The sequence below is a fragment of the Coturnix japonica genome, chromosome 5, assembly GCF_001577835.2.
Source record: "Coturnix japonica isolate 7356 chromosome 5, Coturnix japonica 2.1, whole genome shotgun sequence".
NCBI lineage: Eukaryota > Metazoa > Chordata > Aves > Galliformes > Phasianidae > Coturnix > Coturnix japonica.
In genome coordinates, this window is record NC_029520.1 from 35218554 (window position 1) to 35235977 (window position 17424).

At 41.5% G+C, this 17424-nt stretch overlaps 1 long non-coding RNA gene across 1 annotated transcript in view; it reads right to left on the bottom strand.

Annotated features, from left to right (window-relative positions):
- The window catches only part of LOC107315106, a 107840-nt gene extending 97490 nt beyond the window's left edge, over positions 1 to 10350 (bottom strand). The window contains exon 1 of the long non-coding RNA XR_004307291.1: positions 8378 to 10350. This is a non-coding gene — a long non-coding RNA (uncharacterized LOC107315106). The remainder of the gene's footprint in view (positions 1 to 8377) is intronic.
- Between the last annotated feature and the right edge of the window lie 7074 nt (positions 10351 to 17424).

Sequence of the window (17424 nt, forward strand, 5' to 3'; positions counted from 1 at the left end):
CCAACATTATTTTCATCAGTCGATACCTTTCCTTCTTTCACATGAAACTTTGTCCTCATGTACCTCATACTTGCTTCCAATCTTCAAAGTTTCATTATCCAGTTATCAAATTTCCAAGTACTAATTTTCTGTATTGTCAATTAAAATTAAGTCTGAAAATGCAGAGCTCTTTACCTGCATAGGTCAGGTATCAATAAATGCTTAATACTTAATTGCTTCCTACAGTAATAAATGTAGGAATAAACATGCTAATAAATGGCATGTTTTTTCTCAAAATGCAGTTTGTTTAATTCAATGCTAACCTCCCCAGCTTACTATCTAAGGAACATAACAGAACTACAGACAGAGACAAAACACAACGTACCAATGCACCACGTCCCAACACAACTTTCCTGACCTCCAGGCTGGTTCTGGCTTTTTGAGCTGCCACAAAACACTCAAGTGACCTCAAGTGGCTTTCATTGTGCATGTGGATTATTTGTGTATATATTGATTTTTTTCTTCCTTTCCCTCACAGGGGACTGGAGGAAGGGAGATATCATCTATATTTACAAGAAAACCTTTTCTTAATGAAATTGATATTAATAGAATTAAACCGTAACTTTTGATAGCAGATAACTACACAGTACATTCACATAGTTCATTCATGTGCCTACCAACGCACTAAGTTACCAGGCTGCAGTGACAGCTGGGAGGCCAGGTCTAACTGCTGAGCCACAAGCAGAGGTTTGTACTGATAACTGCTGGCTGCTAGGAAGGTGCTGAGAAGGAGCTTCAAGGGTGCCCTTGTTTACACTGGTGTGTGCATATATATATATATATATATATATATAGTATATATGCCTGTAGTGCCTATCTGCAGATAACAGCCACCACAATCTCAGACATAGTATGAGTCATGTAACACTGATACTGGTATTTGCTGGTAGTTTTTACAGATTTCGCAGACTCTGATGTTAATTTATCAGTGTTAATGGATTCAACAGCATTACTAGACACTCAATGTTAGCCATTTCTGAGAGACTTTCTAATGTGAGCTCAGCACAAACTTTTCCTCTCTTTGCCTATATTATATTCTGATGCTTATTTCTACCTCCCCCATTCACAAATACCTCTAGAATACACTCACTCACAGAGGAGCTTCTATAATACTCACCCAGGAGATCTGATGCTTCTGGGAAGAACAGAGCTATTAGGCTGGACTATGTGAGCAGCATCAATCGCTGCAATCTGTAGTTCAAAGGAGAGCCAACCAAAAAGAGACCTACCATAATTAGGGTAAGGCTTCAAATTGAATTGTCTACAGTGTATATGAATGTGTCTTGAGTTAGTTGTTTACCAAAAAGCCCAACAAAGAACTATAAGGACAAAACAAAGCTTAAGTCAATCAAGTACTTTTAAAGTTCAGCATATTGTTTAAATAAAACAAGTTCAAAATCAGGCATTCTAGAATCATTCCACAAAAGCACCTTCAAAAATGACTTGAATTTTGTTTGTTTATTCTTCCACCAGGAGATTACAGGCCAGTTTTTCTCTAGAATCAGCTTTGTAGTTTGTACCTCAGCAGATGTAACCACCTGATTTTCTCCCATGGGAAAAATCGGGAGGAAACAGAATAAATCACATTAATTTGTGTTAAATCACAAACGTCACTACTTGTGACATTCACAAGGTCCTAAATCTCATCATCATTCAGCCAGCAACTTGTTAGTGCTGCATCACACTTGGCATTTAGCATCAGAGTGGAGCACAGCTGAATTAGCTTACACTTAGAACTCACAAAGAAACTGCCCACTGGCCTTATCCTCATTTTGTGAGAAGAAACAGAAAAGCACAAAGATAAACTTCATCTTGGTGACAGAATCAGGATAAACCTACTTATTTTTCCCCAAAAAATACAGTGTATTTTTCTTTTAAATGGAGGACTAGAAAGTCAGAGTGGCATATTTCTTAGTTCTCATCTGACAAGAGAATCACTGATACTTCCACCATGTCCTTAGCTCACTTCAGTATCCACATCTCTTATCTTTTTTCCTAGCAAACTCTTGGTGGCGAGGTTAGAAACCTTTAATGCTGATTTTTCCCATTAGAAGTTTCCTCTCTAGCTTCACACCTGTCATAGTTTCAGTTTTCTGCAACCAAAGCAACCACAACTGTAATACAATCACTTCAAAGTGAAGTTCAGAAATGAATGAAAACACAGGGAATTCAATTAATAGTATTCTCCTGGTCCCTATTCAGAGAGCTACAGTGACACTTTCTTCTAAAAGAGAAACCAAGCAACATCAAGCAAATATGAAGACGAACATCACTGTAGTGAATGGTCTCCTGGTACCTGATAGCTCACTTCCCTTGTCATCAACTTCTATTCAAGTAAAATCATCCACTGAATAATCTGTGGAAATATTCTTGATGTAGACCCTATGTACAACTAGTTTCTTACATATATTTTGAATTAGAAATAACATTTCCACTTTCTAGTCAAAATGAATGCAATTCTTCAGGAAAAGTAAACTGTCAAGAAGAGGATAGCGAGTCTCCACTAGATGGCAGAGAGGGTTCCCACCTTTAAACCTACCTTAGCAGAAAAAAAGCAGAAAGCACTAAAATGGTCTATCCCTCTCTTCTCCCACAACGTGACAGATGGGCCTCTCACAACAAGCAGATGGAAATTGGGCCCAGGGCTAGGTGAAGTGCCTGCAGCCAGGTTTTATGGGCACAGTTTAACATAGATTGAGCACCATGATGTGGAGAGGTGAGGAAAGAGACTCTCTCAATCCAACCCGTGAAAAATAAATGGCGATGCCAAAAAATCAAGACTGTAGCAGAGTACAAACATCTGCTTCACTAGCCACAGTGACACTGGTCTTATAGAAGATGCCTTCTGCTTTTTCCGTCAGCTCAGCTTTCCATTGAGGAGACAAACTGCTTTCTGCTGCCTTTCAGAGCTTGTGAGAGCTCTGATGACACACCACCACCAGTTTTTTTTGCCAGGGGCACAGCTCCCTAGGCTGGAACTCCCCGCTTCCCCTAACACTTCAGCTGCTTTAGATACAAACTAACAGGTGAGGCAGGCTGAGTAAGAAGTTGAGTTTAAAACAGTTACTTCCAGGAAACACTCGAAGTACAGACAACACTTGCACAAATAGCCAGGGATTAAGATAAATCCAACACCCCAGCCTTCACCCCACATATTTAAACTATTTCAGAGTCATATGTGGGAATCGGATATTCTGCCAGCTGGACATAATTTAGTCTGATCTAATGGAGTCAGAAAGACACAAAGCAACTCTACAGCTTTCAAGTTGCCATGACTAGCAACTGCACCCAATAGTATCTAATGTCCTGTATATCACAGCCCTTTCAAGCTTCGCACAATGTGTTCTACTGTCACAACTGAGCTGAGCTAGTAACCAGGAAGTTTGTCATATGTTCTCGACATGTTTTCTGTCCTGCTCAGTTCTGATCTGGAAAAGCAGATTAACCCATTCAGTTGTAAAAGCCTCCTGCCAAAAGAAATTTTCATCCATGCTTTTCTACCTCACCCAGCCCTGCAAAGCTCCCCCCAGCTCCTTGCTAATATCCCCCCCAGTCACAGTTCCCACTGCTGCATCTCTCTAATAAACAGAGAATTAACTTCTTGCTACCCCAACTGCAGCAGAAGATTATGTAAGAGATTCCCTCTGAGAAATGATCTCTCTACCCCTGGCTTTGATGCTGGAACAACATCACTTGCATATTTCATGTTCCAACAAAAACAAATTCTGGATGGATAAGAAGAGTTGCAACTTCCCTTTGATGATCCTCCCTGCTGTAAATAAACAAAAATAAATAAATGACAGCCTTCTTGAGGCCATCCTTTGGAAGAGCAAGTGTTACTTTAACAAAGATCAATGTGCTGACATTTTCTAGAGTTGAAAGGAGATTCACATCTCTAGAACTTTTGGAGATGCATCAGACTCTTAGGATAATATGGGCACACAGAAAGGATTCAGGAGGTCTTAGAGACAAAGGAACATGCAACAGAGCAAAAAGACACTCTTTCCTTGCTCTGACAGTTGTTTTCTCAGGCACCAATTATTAAAGGAAGGAAACACTTTCTGAATATGTAGAAGGATTTAGTGGTCTGAGGTGTTCATTCCTGAAGCCCAAATACTTAACATGCTCAGGCCAAGGAAAGAAAGAAGCAGCTCCAGGTCATTGTATTTTACCCTAAGAATATTTTGACAAACACGCTTCAGAAAGTCAACCTGCACTGTCCTATCAAGTAGATCAGGTGAGGCAACAAAACATTCACTTAAAGCATCAGGATGTGCAGACAGTCCCCATAAGTTTTAAAGAAGGCAGTTGTTTGAGATCCAGTTATTGCTCTGTCAGATGGATCACAGAAACAGCTGTGAATTCCCCTCAGAGAGCAGACCAGGATCCTGAGCCAGAGCTTTCAGGAAAGATTCAGGACATTGAACTTTTGGCTCTTTGTTCTCACAGAGATCTCATGCAAAACTCTGCCCTCAGAGTGATGTGACAATACAAGTTAACTCATGATGCAAGCAGAAAAAACCCCAAATTGTTCAAAAACAAAGTCTTAAAAAGTTGGGAAAGTTATTATTGATTTTATTACTGTTATTTAGAGTTTTCTAGAGGTGAACTTTGTATACATGAAGTACAATCACAATGTATATGACAGTAGAACTCCCACATTCATTGCACCAGCATTGAATTCATGAATACCATTTGCATCCCTCTTCATGAGGGAACAAAACTGATATTACCCTCATCCATGCAGAAAAAGCAAAGCAAGATTCATGGATTTCTCCATAAACTGAAAATCAAGTTAGGGGATCTTCTTAATGAGATAATGGATTGGAGCAATTCAAGACAGAGCCATATCCTTCTCCATTTTATTCATTGGCTTAAAAAGAGACAGTGGGCACAACCCAAAACTCAGGAAATTACATCTAAATATGAGAAAAAAATATCTTCTTAGTATGCAAGTGTTCAAACACAGAATGGCCAGAGAGGTTTAGGAGCCCCCATCCTTGGACAATAGTTGAAAATGCAGCTGGGCATAACATAGAATAATCTGCTCCAGTTCTGAATGTGGAGTTGGGGCAAGTGACTTCCAAACGTCTCTTTCATTGGATCACTTGGGTTGGAAAAGACCTTAAGATCATCAAGTCCAACTACAACCTTGGAATGCACTGCCCAGGGAGGTGGTGGAGTCACCGACCATGGGAGCGTTCAAGAAACGCTTGGATGTGGTGCTGAGGAATATGATTTAGCCTGGAAGTATTGGTAATGGTTGGACTAGATGATCTAGGTCTTTTCCAACCTTGATAATTCTGTGATTCATACAACCCTCCACTAAACCATGTCCCTGAGCACCACAATCAAACAGTTCTTAAACACATCCAGGGATGGAGACTCAACCACCTCCCTGGGGAGCCTCTTCCAGCACTTAAGAACTCTTTCTGTAAAGAAGTGTTTCCTGTTATCCAACCTAAACTTACCCTGGTGCAACTTGAGACCACGCAATTTCAACATTTCTGCAGTGCCACAAGCCTGCTTTGAACTTCATGCTTCCAGCTCAAGATGTGTTAGTTTTAGTAGGTAGTGATCTCCATTAGAAGAGGCACATGCTTAACTTTCTAGAACACATTGTTTCATCATAGCTTTACTTGCAGTGATACATTGTTCCACATACTTGTCTATTCTGGCTGAAGCCTCCCTATGTATTTGTATATGCATGTGAGTATTCAGCTGTAACCCAGATTCAGCCTTCTAAGAAATCACAATGTCATACTCCCTACCTAGCAGGCCATGAAATACCCAGTAATGGGGATCTCACATAGCTCAAACAATTTCTGAACTTGCTGCACTCTTGAATGTTACTCAGAACATCCACACTGAAATCTCGGCAGCAAAGCAGTATCTTTGTTTTGGACTCCTGTTCTAGCTCATATCCCCATATCAATGGGAAAAACCAGCAGTGAGATTAGGTAGACATATTCAGAATCTTTTATTAATATCTTAAAGTTACACTTACTCTCATTACATTTTTATTTTTAATAAATCTTTACTTACCTAGAATTAAAAAAATATATATAACAAAAGTTCTATTTGCTGTCCTTACCAGACTATATGGTCACACATTTAGTGAGATGACACCCTTGCATTCTTGCCAGTATAATGAAATATTTCAGCCTTCCTTTCACTATTTTGAAATTCAGGTTGGTTACAGGGCTTACCGAGCATAGAATTCCTGCTCAGCATGGGTCTCAGTAAGTTATTCAGTCATGTATGAAAGTCATAACTCCCCAATCTATGATTAAAATAAATGTCTTGGTTCTGACAGTAAACAAGACAGCTTAATCTATAATAAACAAAGAACAGCAACATCTATGAACCAGTTTTCCCATAATCACACCACCTGAAGATAATCCCTGCTCTTTTTAGAGACCAAATAGTTGACAGATGCTGCCTGCAGCATCAAAAGCTTCTAATGATCCATTCTTCAAGACTGGGGCATCAGTGTCCTGGGCAAAAATGAGAATGCTTCCAAGAGTGGCTGCTAACATCTATCTGCTCAGCAGCTGCCCAGATACTTTTGGTGGATATCTTGGCACATATGGCACATACAAAGTTATAAATATCAGGAACTCACACCTTCAGCACTGAGACAGGCAGGAACCACCTACCTAAACCAAAACACAAATTGGATGATGCCATAACCCAAATGACCAGAAACTTTGTATGCAAGTAGCGAGGCTACAGACCTCTGCAACAGCTGGTTTCAGTTCAAGAATAAGTTAGATATCTACTAGGAGGGCTGAGAATTGGCCAGTTTCCATCCACAAATACAAAAAGTCACTGCAGTTCAACCCACGAATGTTCTCGGAATCTGTTTGCTACAGCCTTAGAAAAGGTCAAATGGAAGGTGCTCAAAAAATAGTCATGCTGTGATCACTCCGGCTGTTTTAACTGGGAAGGTTACTCTGTGTTGTGACAGACAGCTGGGACACACAGACAGTGAGAGTCTGATCTGTATCCACATTTAAGCATTTGTGGAATTTATGTGCTTGGATGAAGCACAACAGGAATTCGAGAGATGGAGCAGCTGCATTACAGGGAGATACTCTTCCCCTTAATTCAAAGGCATGTAAGACAAAGGGGGATGTAAAGAATTATGAAATCACAAGAGTGGTGGAGAAAGTAAGAGCAGAACTATTACTTATTAAACACTGCAGTACTGAAAGTAGGGACACTCATTCAGAATATAGTAAAAAAAAAAAAAAGAGAGTTTAAAATAAACAAAAATAACTTTCCTTTACAGATAGAGGAAGTAATGAATCTTTAAAATTTGCAAACACATGAGATTAAGCAGACCAATAATATCATCAGGTAGAAAAGAGCAGACTATATAAAAATTAACAACTGTTCCAGAGCACCTAATAGGCATGAGTGTACCTCCTTATGATCCCAACCAGTGATACTGGGATAGAAGAAAGCACAATAGGAAACAGGATCATGTCATAGCTATGTACAATATTGTTTGCTGTTATCAAGGGCAGATACACTAGTCTAGATGGGCCGTATGTTCAGCACAGCAAGGCACTTCAATAGTATCTTTATACTTGAAGTGGCTCAGGAAAGACCCTCTTCCCCATAGGAAAAGCAGCTCACATAGTTTTACCTGTAATTAGTGTCATACTTGAAAATACACATAGAAATCAAAAAGCAATAGCCCAAATTCTGAAGTTCCGCTGCCAGCTACAGCACAGAAGCTAAATTCACAATGGTTTCTATTCTGGGGGAAAAACTCCTTTCCTATTGTCCCCTGTGCTGCCCCTATCCATAGGACCCCCTGCTGTACAGAAATTAGTCCCTGTTGTGATTGTGACTTCCCCACATAACTTCCATCCAAATAAGCTTGCCTTAGCATCACAAAGGAGGTATTCCAACGATGACCTACCAGTGAGAAGTCCATTCCTGTCCTCATGGTTTGAGAGTAAAGTTTTAAGGCCAAGAAATATATTGCTGCTTGCTGGTATTCAAATACATGCTGACCTCCTCTGAGCACAACAGACTTCACCTGTTTCCTCCCTCCTCCTTCAGACCCCACAGCTGTGACAGACATGTTACTAAAACACACAGCACATGTGCCACACAGGATTTCATTCTCCTTTTTCTTCACCCCTGAAGAACTGAAAGGAAACAAAGCTAGGTAGCAGCCATCTGGATGCATTCAAGCCTCTACCAAAGATGCACGAGACCTGACAGAGTTGACATTGTTACTTCTTCTGTTGTGTATTAAATGCCACACAAAACCTTATGGAGCACAGGATTTACTACACTAATTATTGGGACACAAACTTACCCAACTCCATTCTGTGATGGATGGGCAGGGTGATTTCAGAACATGCTTGTGACTCCCTGGGAAGAGAGAGTAGAGAGTAACTCTGTCTGAACACAGTGGAGCTCATTCCTTTCTCAAGTATTAGGAAACATCTGTTTCCATTCTTTCTGAAGGAAGCCAAGCCAGTGAATACACACAACACTTACTGTAATAGATTTAGAAAATATGTCCATACACAACCTCATTTCATGGCATCTCAGATATAACTCGCAATTATATTGTTACACACCACAAGAAGCCAAGCACTGCCTCTGAGCAATAGAGGCTTTATCTAGCTCATGCTTCAATGGAAACTGGACAGCTGGAATCTGTCCATAAATATTTGGCATCAGGATTATTTCCATTGGTTCACTAGCCTAGAAATCCAGACCTTGGAAACTAACAAGAAAGAATTTACTAAAGCCACCAATTTCCTCCACATGGCATTATATAGGCATAATCCATCCCATACCATTAGGCAGAACCTATTTGACAAGGCTACTGAGCTGCAAGCCTTGGCAGTAGTCAAACTCGATTCTCAGCATCAAACTCATGTCTAAATTTCAAGTATAATAAAATGTAAGTGAGTCAGAAGTTACTAGGAATTGCTTTCCTTTACATTGTACTCAGGAAAAAATATATACATTTCACTATGAGCCACTAGATGTCACCCTTCCCATTTTTTCCCATACCTATGACACAATATTTATACCTCGCCCAAAGCTGCTAAGTAATCATTCTAAAGAGAAGTTGGCAAATAGAATCATTAGAGTTGGAAAAGATCACTAAGGTCACCTATTCCAACTGTCAGGCCATCACCACCATACCACCAACACATCCCCAAGTAACAGAAGCAAGCAGCCACACTGCTGCCCATCTCTCCACCCTGCATCCCCGTGGATGTCACTACAGTGATGGAAGGGATGGCCAAATTCAGCCCTATTTTCTCATTTTTACCCTTGCTCTTCCTGCTTATGCTTCACCCATTGAAACCACACCAAGAGCTAGAGCCCAGGCAACAGCAAACACCCATTCAACAGCTCCAGCAAAGGGCAGATAATTAAATGTATCTAAATTTATGGATGCAGAGAAAGCAGACATTATCCAAATCCTGGTTCACATAAATATTCAGCTTGTTACTGGAAAACAAATGATCAAATACAGCACAAGGCCTACCCAAACATATACATCCTTATGAATATCAGGAAAACATTTAGTGTTCAAACACTCACAGGTTAAGGCACTTCAGAGCTGAACCACCTTCAGCAAGAAAGGGGAAAAGGTATGACATCCACAGTTATAGGTACAGATTTATTAACGCTTCAATTTCCAGTTTCAACTCTACAAAACTAACAATTTGGGTAGAAAAGAACACCCCTTGAGCATCTGTAGAATCTACTACAACACCAGCATAGACAATCAGGCCCTGCAAATGTTGGTTCTACAATTATTCCCTCAGTAAACTTGTCAGTTTGGGCTGTATTTTTCTGAAGACACTAAAGCTAAAAAAACAACATCAATGAGGAACCAGTGCTCCTTGCACTAAACCTTAGTTCTCACATAAACCCAATCCTACCTCCAAGACCCATCATAGCAAATTCTCTCCTCTGCATGAATATAGATGGCACTGTGCAGCCCAGGCACATCCAGCCTATACCATGTGCAGCCCTGCCCAGCATGCAGGGCAGCCACCTCTCACCTTGCTTCATCATAGAGTGACAACTTCAATACATTATTAGCACATTCGTAAGTGGAATATATATAGTTGTAACTGAATAATCAAGAAATCTGATCATGTCTCCTTAATGGACTTTTATCAGACCTAAGGGAAAGGGCTGCTCTGAAAGTAATGCCTCCTATTATGTTATGCTGTCCCACAACAGCAGATGCCAGTGGTAGAGCAGTAGAGGCTGAACCTTCCCACCAGTATTCTGTTACATGTTGTTGCCACACAACAGATGGCAGCAAATCAGCAGTCTGACAAAAATGGTGTCTGACATGGAAGTGTAGATGAAATAAAGGGGAGGAACTGAATTTCTCCATGAAGAAAAAATATGCACCCATTAACAGTCATTGACACTCATCGAACATTTATGAAGACTAAACAGTGGATGTGAACACAGTGATGCACCAGGTGATGTGTTTTGGAAGCAATAACCAGTCATCCCTGCTGGTGCAGATTGTGAAATGTGGCATGCAGGCTTTTGCTTATGGCTGGTGAAAAACTATAGCTAACGGTGGCGGCTCTGTTGAAGAAAGTTTTCTGTAGTGAGAATTTGCTCAAATTTGCTCTATTAAATCATGTTACTGTGCTCTTTGTATCTGATGCAGTTTCCATGGAAATAAAGGAGGCATTACTTTTGGAGCAATCTACCCAGACAATTCCTCTTCACTCAGAATGGCCCAGGCAAGACAAGAGTTTGGACACTCATGATGTATCATCAACTGCATTGAACACAACTACAGAAGACACAGTGCATTAGTAAATGTCTAAGTAACACTGCCAGAAGCAAAATAGGGTAATAATGAATAACTGCATTTAAATTATTTAAGGACAGGGCTGGACTTCTCATATTCTGATTGGAATTCTCTTCAAGTGACTTCATATATGTTGCTTTCTGGTCCTGCCTTAACATCCTAATGTTCCAGCTTCCTCCTCTAAGCAAGGAGACATACAATGGGAAGCAGGGGAAAAAAAAATAAAATAATGCATTGGTAAAATAAAAGTAGAGCTGTATGTTAGGCAGTTCTCATATTAGAAAGAGCATTTTCTTTCCCTAAGGCCTATGTGTTGTGTTTTTGGGAAGTAAACTAGAGAAAGAAGCCAGGTTCCACTTACAAATGATCACTTCCCAATTCTGCTGCTCTGCATGAATCTGGTTAATTTTAAGTCTTCAGAACTCACTGTTCTTTTAACAAGCAGGAAGAACACACTAAGCTCAAGTAAGCACAAACTACAACACCAGTGCAGCCCCCTTGGCTCTTATGCCATGCCTGAAGAGCTTGCAGAGGCTCAGTTTGAAGAAAGAAATGCTGTGACTCCTATGACACTTTTCAAAGAGCTTTGAACACCTTGAATTGGAATCATCAGGAACACACTGAAGCTTCATCCACTTCTATTGCCTCACATTCCCCCATGTCTGTCAAGATGGGGGAGTATGTTGTAGTGAATGTCAAAAACATTGTGTAAGTGCTTCCACACTGCACACAGAACCAAAACGTAACACCATCTTCACATTCTTGACAGTTTACAAGTTTGGTATAACAGGATTACAAATACATTAGTAACTATGGGGGAAAAAACTGTATCAATAGCCAGGAGAGTTACACTATTAGGAACGCACTATTTCTGAACCACCTCAGTTCCCAAAAGACATTACTAGCATTGCTTTACCAAACTCCATAATGTATAACCATTTTTTGTTTATGACATGCAGAGCCAACCAATGCATCCCTGTCAAAACTCCAGTGAAAGCAAGATGGAAGTTTGAGCCAGAAAGATTTCTAACAGTAAAAAACAACATAAGCATTCCCTTAGTCTAATTCCAAGTAATTCTTTCCAGTCCTCAAGATTCATCTTGTTTATAGGCATTATCACATTTCCCAAAACACATCACAAAGATGTCTTTCCAGATGCACAGAATCTTCATTCACTTACAATTTATGCAGCCTACAAACCAAAGAAGGCTGTCTTGTGGCTTAGGAGAAAACCCACATTAAGTCTCTGCTCTAGTCTTCCCATATGGTCTTGAACAAGTCACTCAGGACAGGTCTACACTTCACAGCAGGAAGCAATGCAGAACTCATTCCCAAGCAGGGGATGCACATGGCATAGCAGTGCTGTACCAGCATGGGGCAGAGGCAGCACCAGTAAATTCAGATACCATTGTAGGGAGGTGGCCCTAAACCAGTTGGCTTGTTGCACTGTATGAGTTGTTTTAGGTCAGTGATAAACCAGCTCAGGTGTCTTTTCACCTACTGTAAAAATCACATGCTTAGCTTCTCTATTTCATTTTGCCTTTAGCAGAATTGGAAGAAAAGCATTTTTCCATTTTGAAAGGACACAAGAAAACAGGAGAAACATGGAGACAGCACAGTAACAGAAAGGCACAGATCTTTGAAACCCCTGTAGCACTTGAAAGGATCTCTGCTGCATTAACGTCATCCCAGGGTTCAAGAAAAGAAGTCATCTACTGCCACTGAACCACACAATTTAAACTGATAATACCAAGGATCAACCTGGAGACAGAAAACTGCTGGGAATCAATTTGACTAAGTAATTAGAATTAATTTAAAGAATTAATTTAAAGGAAACATCTTTGTACTCAGGAAATGCAAGTTAATTGAAAATCTGCTGAAGAACAGCAAATTTCTGTTAAGAAGGTTACCATAGTTCAGGGAAGATTTTCTGGTCAAACCAAAAGGGAAAAACATGAATTCTAGAATGTTTTGGTGATCTGCAGAGACAAAGGTAAGATAGACTTAAATTCAAAATGCCTGTATAATGAGTTGGCTCAGAAATACTGAGCCTTACAGCTCCAATTAAGCCCCTGACCTACCAACTCTTCTGGATTATAAACAGGAGGGGAATCAACTTTTTGCAAGGGTAGACAGCAGCACGACAAGAGGAAATGGTTTTCAGCTCAACAAGGGAAGGTTTAGATTGGATATCAGGTTAAGTTCTTCAGAGAGAGCAGAGAGGTGATAACACAGGCTGCCCAGAGGTAATGGATGCTTTGTCCCTGTCCAAGGCCCTGGGCAGCCTGGTCTAGTACCAGATCTGGAGGTTGGTGGCCCTGTCTGTGGTAGGGGGTTGGAACTCAGTGATACTTGGGCTCTCGAGTCCAAGCCATTCTATGACTCATTCCATGATTCAGAGAACAACACTCTTTCCTTTCCCAACTAAATAAGATACTTTAAACCTGTTACTTTTCCAAGTTCAGATTCCTTCCACTGAAATTTGATTACAAACCATTTCAGTATATGGTCTTTCTCTGATGGAAATAGTTGACCTTAAGTATCTGCTCTTAACATTCTTTCACTGGGCACCTGAGTATTGTGGGGCTTTTCCTGTTTCCCATCAGGATGAATTAACCTTCAAGGTGTCAGTGCTGCACACAACTCACAGTTCTAGCTTCTGGCCTCACACCCTGCCTCTAAGCTGGGGTGGCAGAGAGCAAGCTAGATGATAGGCTGTTTGCTTCTGTGTTCCAACCCTGAAATGCCATAGCTAAGCTCTCTTTATGTCCCTCTCATCAAGCAGGGTTATTATTAAGAACAAAAGAGAAACTCCAAATGAAACGACTTGTAAAGTTCTCATTATCATGTACAATCCTTGCTTCATTCCAGCCTGCCTCCTCAAGTGCCAAGGCAGGACCATGCATGGCTGATGTATTCACAGGCTGACAGATGGGACAGGAAACCCTGTGTGACAGTGTGCTGGTTATGCGACACAGCAAAGCCAGTCAGTTATGTGATAACTGAACTGGCCAATGATAAAGGAAGATTAATGCACAAGTTTCACAAATATTTACAGACATTTGAATAGTTGATTGGATCCAAGTCTCCTCTCTCTTAGATCTGATCTACACAGAGAAAGCAGTCAGTATGACTGCACCTGAGCAGGACAGTGTGTGCAGTCACTGGGTCAGCCACTGATTAAGCCATTCTCAGCTGCCCACAAAGTAGGTCTGTTCTGGCTCTGTTACAACAACTGCTCAGACCAACCACAGGTCACTTCAACTTCACAGGCAAATAGTAGCAGCTTTGCTGTTATCTTTAGAGATACTTCTGATTAGACCTGTGGAAAGAGCAGAATTAAGGGCAAAGGTGGAGTTTCTGCCCTGGGCAAAGATCTACTGCATCACTGTCACACTGCTTGGCAGTTTGCTTCTAAGGATGTTCTGTACAGCAGACAATTCAAGTGCAATAGACAAAGATATTTGTATGATCATGCTAAAAACAGTACAGTTGCAAGCTGGAGAAAGCTAAGAACAGTAAGGGAAACACCATAAAACAGAAAACAGCATAAAATGTGATTTAGAACTCTCCACCTTTTTTCAAAAGTAGCTTAAAAAAACAAATCAAATGTTTAAAAAGATGCTCACATAATGAGTAAAAAAAATACAACAAAAAAACCAACACCTTCAATTAAGCCTCTCTGCTCTGATACTCCACCCTGACATGTGCCACTTCTCTCATGTAAGTGCAGTAGATGGAACCTAGGAGGCTATTTGTACAAGCAAGGTTCATTCATGGAAGTGAGTTTAGCTTACTACACCATCAAGAAAGCCCTTCAAATCAGCAAAAACTGTCCCCACCTGCAGCAGAGGTGGCCAATGCATTAGGCCACCATTTTCAGTCAGTGAAGAAAGGGTCATGAAGGGATTTTAAATGGTCATAAGTTCTTCTCCTTCCCCCCAAATGCAAGATCAACTCTAAATACTGATTGAAAGCCAACAAACAACGCTTGAAACTTTGCAGACACTATATTATGCTAAGTCTATTTTTTCCTGTCTTTCATTGATCTTACGGGAAATAGGATCATAGACTCATACAACATAAGTACAATGAAACCAAGTTAATACCATACATCATTGTTTTGCATAGAAAATCTGCAACTAAAAAGCTAAGCAGGTTTCCTCCCCATCTGGGCACAATATTCTGCTAACCCACCAGGCCAAGGCCACCCCAGCCTCCATGTGACATCCTTCCCACCCCACCCAGACACCACTGGACCAAGGCAACCAGCAAAGCTCACTTCCAGCCTCCCACTCCTCATGTCCTCTCACAGCAGCCACTAGGAGAGTCAAGCCTAGAAGAAAATATGGATCTGCAGGAGCGGCCTACAGATTTACTACAAGTGCAAGGGAACCTGTGGTACATGTGGCACACATCTCAGAAAAGCTCTCATCAAGTACATTGCAGGCTCTCAGGTGCCATTTGGGAGCCTGAAGTGACTCCAGCAAGTGGAAAGCAATGGCCAAGTTCTGAAAAATTAGTTCAGCCAACATATAGGTGCCTTTGAAACAAGCACTACTAATGCATACAGAATAAATGTAAAAAAAAAAAACCAAACCAACACTGCAGGAAATTGCAGCTTTGGAGATAAATCAGCCCTGGGAAATAAATTAAGGTGGTGGTTTGCCACAGGAGTCTGAAGTCACTGTCTCTGGTGTCTTTTAGACATACAGAAAAGGGAACAAAACAGATACAAAAAAGGAACCAAGCAGCACAGAGTCCATGCTCTGAGCAACACAGTGTTGTATCATAAAATCTTTTAAGCTGAAATGAACCCTTAAAGACCATCTGGCCCAACTCCCTGCAGTGAACAGGGACACCCACAGCTCAATCAGGTTGCTCAGAGCCTGGTGATCCTGGGATGGGGCATCCACCCTCAGGGCAGCACTACCTTTATTATAAAAATCATCTTCCTTATATCCAATATAAACTTCCTGATCTAGTTTGAAACTAGTTCCCCTTCTATCACAACAGACCCTGCTCAGAAGTCTATCCCCTTACTTCTCATAGCACACCTTTAGATGCTGACAGGCTGCATCCAGGCTCCACCAGAGCCTTCCCTTCTCCAGGCTGAAAAGCCCCAGCTCTCTGATCCTATCCTAATAGGGCAGGTGTTCCATGCCTTGGATCACTTTTTGTAGCCCTTCTCTGCACCCAACAGGTCCAGGTTTCTCCTGTACTGAGGACTCCAGACATGCGCATGTTACTCAGGTGAGGCCTCAACAGCATAGAGTAGAGGGATGGGATCACCTCCATCACCCCACTCTTCTTTTGATGCAGCTGGCCTTTGAGCTGCAAGGACACAATGCGCTGACTCATGCCCACCTTCCCAACCACCAGTAATGCCAAGTCCTTCTCAACAGGGCTGTGCTCCATTCTTACATCCCCCAGCTTGTAACAATAGTGGGAGTTCCCACAACTCAGGTGCAAGACTTTGCACTTTGATTTGTTGAGCCTCATGAGGTCCACCTGGGCCCACAGCTCAGGCCTGTCTGGGTCTCCTAAACCACTCTCAGTTGCAATACACAGAGAGCACCTGCACTCTTTCTCTACAGAAGGCAGGTAAACCAAAGCTTTCTGTTCCCATTATTTTAACAAAATCGAGTGTTCTTCTGGTCCCACATTGTTATGGCCACAGTAATCTGCTCCCAGAAATGAGAAGCGCCCATCACACAGCCTGTATCACAAGTAACAGCATCTACAAACAAGAGAACACCAGCTGCAAGACATGGCAGCCATTTCTCTACCCTCACCTCACTCAAGTCCACCTGGCACAGATCAGCTCATTAGCACAGCTGTGCTGAGCTTCCAGCTGAACTAAGTGCACCACCCTGATACTACCTGCGAAATACTGACCTGCTGCCGCAACACTATTTACATGAGAATCAGAGATGAACGCCACCCATTAACTACCCCAGAACGGCAAACAGTCCTCTAACCAAACTTACTCCTCCAATTACATTTCAAGGCATTAAAGACACAAGGACTGTGTTGTGCTTTATTACCACACAGGAAAGAGCAATTCTTCAATGTCACAAATGTTAAGTGATTTAAAGAAACTTCAGATGAGATCTTTTGTTTCATAGAGAGATTTTTTTCTCTCTTGTAAGCACTTATTTGCACTTAAGTCTGACAGAGAGAAAAGCAACGTGCATTGCTAACCATCAACTACTAATGAAGTTCAAAACCCAGATCCTTGCTTCTATGGAGAGCTGTGCTTAAGTATCACCATGGGAAGCAGAGCAGCTCCTATAGAAGCACTTCAAAGCTTTGCAGCATCCTTTCCCCAATGCTGTTAGTGGCAGCACATCTGCCACCCTACAAAGGTGTTACCCCAACGTACAGCCCTGCACGACCAGCTTCTGGGCCTGTAGTAGGAGAAGAGTAAGGGGAAGGCCGGACTGAGGAACGGGCACGGCGGGGTATGATCTATCACGACACTTCACTCCGGGTGCGAACAGCGGCCGACCGTCACCCCACCGCCCCGTTCTTTCTCTCTACCTGCCGGT